Here is an 8,667-nt window from a genome sequence, read left to right as displayed (position 1 = left end):
TATATTACTAATTATATTATCTTGTAGTCTAGATATAGTTCATAAAGTGGCCATTATATTGCTCCAATTGGGATTGAATGAAAACCGTTTTGTTGGTTCGCTATTGCATAGTTTTCATTTTGTGAAATCATGTCTTATAAGCTATAACTTTAATTTTTTTCTAAAAAAAATCATTTAAACACATAAAGTCAAGACTACAGTGATTGAGCTTTTAGGTTTTGTTACTACAATTCTATGAAATAATTATACTATTCGGTTTGCCTTTTTCTGAAAACGGATTTTATTAAATGATATTATATTCACAAAAAATATAAAAGCATAGTAAGGCCTTGTGTAAAGTAACTCGACAATTTTTTTTTTTTTTAATTTCCTGCATAGATCCTTTTTGGACCAATATTAGTTGTTCTGGGTAACCTAAGTTAACCGAAAGTTTGAATTGGGGAGCTGCTATATGTAGGCAATATTAGTTCTCCATGTGGTCAACAGTCAAAACACACCTCCTCTAGTTTCTCTCTGTGGTGAGAAGAAGTAACCTAGGGTGAGGGAGCCATCTTGTTTTTCTGCTTGAAGCACTTCTTTGTTCACTCCAAAAATCTAACACGAGTGAGTAGAATTCCTGCAGCTGTTCCTTTAAGCAGAGGAAAGAGAGATGCATAGGGATGCAAAGAGAAGAAAGGACCTATAGTTAACCTCCACTTCATTATATCTCCAATTTTCCATAGCCCATTCATTCAAAATTAATTAACCCTTTTAACCATAAATGTTTCATTTCCACCTGTAACTTAGATAATAGAATTTTATTTTCATTCAATCATGTCTCATTTTCCAATTATACAGTTCTTGCGGCTTTAGCGCACTTTCTCAGCCTCCACTGGCTCATTACCAGTGATACGGCGAGAGGGATGCGCTGGGATCTCACACGTGGGGGATAGAGTGGGCTCAGGGATCCTCAGGTCGAATCTGTAAATATTGTATATATTATTTTATCATTATGTTATTTTATTTATTTATTTTTCATACAGATAGTCTGATTATGTTCATCTTGTCTATTATTTTGTTTGTATATATTTTAAGAGAGTTTTTTTTTTTTTTTTTTAAATTTAATTTTATTTATTTTTTATTTTAGTATGTATGAGATCATTTATCAAATTACCTATTGCCCACGAATGTATGGCAGATTGTAATATCTGTCAATAAGTAAATCTATCTATATAAAAAAAAATAAAAAAATTATACAGTCCACTTAAAATCCAACCAAAAGTGAACGTATGCCTGGCATTGAGTTGAAGGTATGCTTCATACATTAGTAATAAGAGATGAAACTGGTTAGTAAAGAGTATAGATGATTAGAGATATTATGTTTTTATGTAATACATAATTTTATATAAGGCTATAAATTAAATATGTATAATAAGCAATTCATTTATTCTTTTATACAATGTGTAAATAAAGATTATAAAGTATATTTAATTATAACTAAATGTATTAATTGATATAAGATTTTCAATTAATCCTGACACATTCCCAAATCCAGCGATTGCAAAACATGGTCGGGTCTGCTACTAACATATATAGTGAAAGAAAATGAATGTATATAATTTATTTCTTGTTGCCTTTCCGAGTTCAATTGATCATATACCTACTAATGTGTTACATTTCCTTGTACTATATATATGTGTTACGACGGCCATTTTTAATTGTCAAGAACTGCAAGGAGCATGCGCCATACAAATTTTGGAACAGGACACCCGTATTACGCATGCTCCTAACAGTTCTTGACAGTCAAATGTTATCATTTGAGCAGACTTTATGTATCCTCTATTTTTATCGGATCTGATCCGAAACTCAAAATCTTAGATTTACTTTAATAATATATATATTTTTTTATTTATGTTTCAGAAGACAGCTATCTGTATCAGACCTGTAAGTGGATAATATTTTTCATTTTATGCATGGCTCGAATTCTAAACTTTATTGCTTACTGTCTTGTTATTATATATTAACTTTGTACTTTAATAATAAGAAATATTAGTAATATTGAGAAATATATAAACACGCTTACGGTATTTTAATTACGAACTTATTTTTACGATGATTTATTAAAACAATCGCTTCACAAAATTCAGATTTTTTCATAATGTACTCCAGATAGATAGATCGATGTATTTATTGGCTGATATTACAACGTAGCCATACAGCCTGTTCCAAATGGTCTTATTAAATCAGTATATCAATATTCAAAGTTAATATTAAAATAATTTCGATTTTAATTTTTAACTCAAACCGAACCAAAACTTTTTTTTTTTTAAATTATTTATTTAAAGTAATTTACAACTGTTCAAAATAATACAATAGGTAAATATGTAGTATGTTTCATATACACATGAAAATCTTGGGAAGGAACCACCCATTGGTGGTACTTCAAACATTAATTTCAATTAGAAGGTCCCGTGGCCATCTTCTTTTCAGACGCCTCGGAGGATTATCAGGCATTGTTAAGGACGAAAGATTAAGAGTTTATGGGTTAGGATGGTTAAGGAGTTTGGAATAAAAAGACGCATATATGTTTTGGGTCAAATCTGCTACGAATGGGATGTTAAGGTCTTTGTGAATGAGTTTATTTGTGACGTAATAAGGAGCATCAAGGATTTTACGTAGGATTTTGGATTGTAACGATTGGATACGGGAAGAACCAATATATTTTGAGTAATTTAGAAATCCATACACGCATAGGTATCCAATATAATACCTTATTGATTTCATCGTATTGATTAATTGTATATCTTAATTCGTATTAATATATTTTTTTGTCAAATTGTTACCAAATAGGTTAAAACAAGGTCAGAGATAATGTTTTTTTAAATATTTTTAATGAACCTGAATTTTTAAAATTAACCTATTATATATGTATCATGTAATACTTTTTTCAGTAATGTTTATTTTTTTTTTAAATAGTGCGTTTTGAGAAATATTTTATTTCAATTTTTTTTTCTATTTTTATTGTAGAAGTGATCTTATATTATTTTTTTTGCTTATGAGAAAATATATCCAGATAGATTATGCAACTATATATATTTAAGTTGACATTATGCAACTATTTGGAGTTTTCTTTGTTCAAACATTTATCGTTTAAATATAATAATATTTATTAGGTATTTTGTGCTGTCAATACTGGCTGGTAGTTTTGGAAAGTTCATTTTGAACTTCCAATGCCACTACAAAAAAAAACAAATTTAACATGGGTGGGGCTAAAGGTTGACATGTTCAGTTTCCTCCGCGGTAGTTTATTCGGCGTTAAGTAAGTGTGAAAGTCCTGGGTAAATTTAATCAATGAACTAATATTATTATTGTATTAGAACACTCTATAAAATTTAAATTGCTAATGAAAGCCAATACTAGGGCCAAGATATGTTTTATAGGGACACTTAGAGCGGTAGGGTTCGGGACGTAACGAGAAGGGCCCCTTCTGCTTTGCATTTAATGTTCCCAATGTTCCCGGTCTCTTTCCCTAAGATATTCCCATCTTGTGCCAAAATCCTCCTCTTACAATCAGCTCCTTATCGAATTAAAAAGATTAATTTAACAATATAACATTTAATAGTCTTTAAAAATACTACTCCGGTCATTGAAACGAGATCAGTATATATTTACATTCATGTCATCCTTCATATGATTAATCCAGAGAAAAGCAACATAAGGGGTATTCATGATCTTTAGTTTAACATTAGCGTAACATTAAAGCGTGTTAAATGCAGAAATATTTCCTTCTTTTATTTTGTTAAAACGATATAACATATAATATGGTTGAGAGTCTGTTAAATAGAGAATGACATCAAGCAACAGACCAGCTGAGCTCGTTACAGTTTTGTTTGTTGTTGTGTTAGGTTACTTGATGGTAGTTTGTGTTAGTATTGTTTCGGAATTTTTTAAAACTAATAAAGCAATGGATGACAATAATAATAAAGTTATGACAGTTGTCAATTAGCTCGTCTTGATTCTCTTTCTCACAAGTCAGATCAACAAGAATTCAGTAGCCAAACTTTCACACAACATTAGGCATGTTGTAATAGATCACTTTAATTAAAACAGAAGTAAACAATAACATGAAGTTTTGGAAGCAAAGGTTATAAAACAAGTTGCTCAAAAAATTAGCTAGGAGTTCTTTTTCTTTTTTTTCTTCTATACTAAACATGCATTTAAATAGGGCTGCTCACAATGCTATAATTATAACATTTAACATGGAAAAAACATAAATAATTCAAATTTTATCCATTATAGTCTCAAAACCTTTTATTTCTCTAATAAGTCCGACGTTTCGGCCAATCCGGCCATCTTCAGGGACAATCTACTTAATACAACTATATAAATACTATATAAACTATATAATTTAAAAAACTCTTACTTCATGCAGGCTATTCTGCCAAGGTCAAAAACATAAATTTCTAATTAGTAAAATATTCACTTAAACTTAACGTTGTGATAAAAGTTTAAGAAATAGTGTCTGCTGATGAATGATTTTGACTTTGTTTTAAGTGATTTTGACTAATTAGATATTGATGTTTTTGACCTGGGCAGAATAGCCTGCATGAAGTTAGAGTTGTTTAAATTATATGGTTTCAAAGTTGTATTAAGTAGATTGTCCCTGAAGAGGACCGGATTGGCCGAAGCGTCGGACTTATAAGAGAAATAAAAGGTTTTGAGACTATAATGGATAAAATTTGAATTATTTATTTTTAAAAAATTTACCAGTCTCAAGAAAATATTAAGATTATAATAAAATGGAAAAATATTTCACATTTAACACAACATCATGAATACCCCTATAATGTTATGTTTAATGTAAAAATGTTTTAACGTGCTAAATTTCATTGTGATAGGATCGCGAGTAGCCTAATTTAAAGTCCATGTTAAATGCAGAGGAACTCCTGGCGGATTTTTTGAGCAACTTGTAATGAAGTCTCCAACATAGGCACATAATTTTCCTCCTTCTTCATTCCTCACTTGTTCCTTGTTTCCTCTCCGAGTTTTTTCTATTACTTTATTATTTTTGTATCTATTACCCCAATTGAATTTAAACAAACCAAACTTGAACTACGAGCAACTAACCTATCAAATCAGACAAACAGTTACAAATAAAGTTATAAAAAATAAAAAACATGGTTATAAATTTTGACTCTTAACAAGATATATTTTTCATTGAAGTAATCAAAATTTGGGGTGAAGTAAATTGTTTAAACGCTCTTGAACAACGAGTCCCCTCTTGCTCGCCGTTCCTGTTCCTATGTTGCTCCCTTCGACCTGACACTGAGGCTGGCCATCCATTTTCTGTCCCAGGTTATTGTTTTCCTTGAAGCTATCAATCGCCTTCCAGAATGACAAGCAGTTGGGGGGAGGCGCTGGGTAGAGTGCCCTTTTCTGTTCGTTTTTTATAAAGGGGAAAGTGTGGGCGGTGTTGTGTGCAAGTATTCCCTATTTTCTTCTAGGCTCACTCTTCGAGCAATTTCCTTCTTGGGAAACCTGTAATTGATTTTTAAAATCCGTTTATTATAAAGAGATGTATAAACTTAGTAACCGAAGGTTAAGATATTTTTATATCAGCTCAGGTCTCTTATAATGGATCTGTACGTTTGCCGTTTACTACAAACCCAAGTTTTGGGCTAATGCTTGTTAAACAAAGGAAGCAACAAACATCGGTGTTCATACACTTGTATGTTCTTTTGACTTTCGTCGGCTATTACACACTAGGCATAATGAAAACCTAAATATCAGCAGTGTAGGTTGTATATGATAAAAATTCATATAAATAGTAATACATAACATAACCTACATATTTAAACTTCCTTCTAGATTAATATAAATAGTACTATATAATATAACCTATATATTCAACCTTCCTTCTAGATTAATATAAAAAGTACTACATAACATAACCTATATATTCAACCTTCCTTCTAGATTAATATTTTCACAGTCCACCGGTGTTCCTCAAGGTGGTATCTTAGGTCCCATTCTTTGCACAGTTTATACAGCTGACATCCCAACCCACCCTAACACAGTCCTAACAACATAAGCTGATGACACATGTATACTGTTTGTAAACCTACTAATGCATCACAAACACTACAGACACACATAACATCCATTGAAGAATGGCGTCAAAACTGGAGAATGAAAATAAATCCTGACAAATCCCACCAGATCACCTTTGCTCTCCTTCGTAAACCTCTACCCTCCTGTCCTACAGTATCCTTTCTAAATACTCCACTAACGCCTGTTGAACAGATTCGATACTTAGGACTCCATATTGACTAGAGACTTACTTGGAATCCACATAAAAGACTGAAACGACAAGAAACTGCTCGTAGATTCCGATTGCTACAACACATAATTAACAAACGCTCTAAACTTCCCATTCACAAAAAAAACGATAATCAGACCAATTTGGACATATGAAATTGAGCTCTGGGGCTTAACCAAACCATCAAATTCCTCCCGTATCCAATCCTTATAATCCAAAATCCTACGTAAAATCCTTGATGCTCCTTATTACATCCAATGCTTACAATCCAAAATCCTAGGTAAAATCCTTGATGCTCCTTATTACATTACAAATAAACTCACCCACAAAGACCTTAACATCCCATTCGTTGCAGATTTGACCATTGTGTCTGAAAAGAAAATGGCCACGGGACCTTCTAGGTTAAATTAATGCTTGTCAGGTCGTTCCTTCCCAAAATTTTCAAATGTAAATGAAACATTCCACAGATTTACTTATTGTATTTATTATTTATACAGTTGTAAATTACATTAAAAAAATAAATAAATAAAATAGATTAATATAAATAGTACTACATAAAATAACTTATAAATTCTTCAAACCTTGTTCTAGAATTCTCGTCAGAAATAGAAACAGTTCTAATTTGATTTAATTACTAAGATATTTAATTCATGTGATTATCATGGCGATTTTTGTTTAATGTTCAGGATTTTCCCAGAAAGGTTAAAGGCTGAACTAATTTTAATGGTGAAAAAATAGTTACTAACATTTTAAGCATTTTTGGCAAGTAGCTCAAAATGTATACATTTTTTCATGGTTATGGTATGCCAATCGATTTGTCTCTTTCTGTAGAATAATAAAACAATATTACTGATTTATTAATACATTTTTTCTTCACTATAAATTTTAAAAACATACTGAGGATTTCACTAAAGTAGATCTAAATGTTTTTTTAGGTAAAAATATATCAGCTTATAGCGCCTCGCCTCAAACCTCAAAATACCGTTTTTAAAAGAAAGTACAATTTAGAAATATTTCACCATGATTATTTGGAAGATTTTTTTTTTTTATTTCTTATTACGCTGACCATTGTTCAAATTATCGTTTATAACTCTTCTGCATTTTATTCAATTCTTACGTTAATACAGCAATTAGAAAGCTGAATGTCTAATCTTTTAGTGTATATTAATAAATGTAAATGTAATGCCCTTTTAAGGGTGAAATATAATTTTTAAAAAACTCAAATAATTTTATTTTATACGTTCGGTTCTACTTTGTTTAATTAGACCTGAGTTGTGCCCTTTAGTTTATAGTTTGCAGTTTATAGAGCCCTAAACCACTACTAAGTTTAGTGAAGGTATGTTGAAGTTGATTCTATTTTTTCTTTATATTTTAAAAGAAATCAAACGCATAATTTATGTTGTAGCTGTTTATGTTGTTATAGTTACTATCTTATCACTTCATCTATGTATTGATACCAAAGTTTTGATAGTTTTTAAATTAATGTAAATACATCCTCAAATATAGAAATAGCGAAACACTTCCAGGTCAACTAGAATAATACAGTGCACAATAGAAAAAATACGAAATAGAATAGAATTGTAAAAATATAATACAAAATTGCAGATCTTCCTATACATTTTATTATTTATTATTAGTCATTATTTATTATTACTGACCGCAACCGTAACCATCTTCTTTTTATAAAAAACGTTTTTACGACAGCTAGCGACAGGACGAGATAAATTTAGCTGTAAGGCTGGGAGACCATATACTTTTCATCGGGTCGGGTCAGATTGCTTCATAATAAGCCGTTTCTAAGCCGCAACAAGGAGAAGGCAGCAACTTGAGTAGCTATCGGTTAGGGGAGGAGCCGTCCCAGATGTGTTTCCACTACGACCTCCGTCTTATTCAAATGCATACACATCTCCTCTACATACAATGGTGGGGCTCTGTCGCTAACAAATACTCTCTCTCCCGCTATCGCTAAAAAACTCTTTAAAAAACATGAAATCGGGATTATTTCCCTCCCCCCACCCCCCAAACGGGATTTGAATACAAACAAGGCTACGAGGTGTTCTCTCCTTTTTTTATTTTTTAAATATATTATAGATTTTTTCATTTATGTAAATGTTTATTTCATTTCCTCTGTAAGGAATATTTTTATTGGGTATAAATATATATGATTAAGTTATAAGTTAAGTTAATTTTTATCTTACACTTATTTTTATTTGTACTATTTTCTCTTGCAGTTATGTTTATCTGAGCTGTGCCATATGTATTGTAATTTTATATTTTGTACTAGGAGACCCGGCAATGCTTCGCTATTGATATATTTGAGGATGTGTATACATTAATTGAAAACTATTGAAACTTTTATATCAATTAAT

This window comes from Halyomorpha halys, unplaced genomic scaffold (assembly GCF_000696795.3).
Source record: "Halyomorpha halys isolate HHAL.00 unplaced genomic scaffold, Hhal_1.1 Scaffold243.1, whole genome shotgun sequence".
In the NCBI taxonomy this organism is placed as follows: Eukaryota; Metazoa; Arthropoda; class Insecta; order Hemiptera; family Pentatomidae; genus Halyomorpha; species Halyomorpha halys.
The sequence above is the reverse complement of the archived record's forward strand: the minus strand, read 5'-3'. Positions refer to the sequence as shown.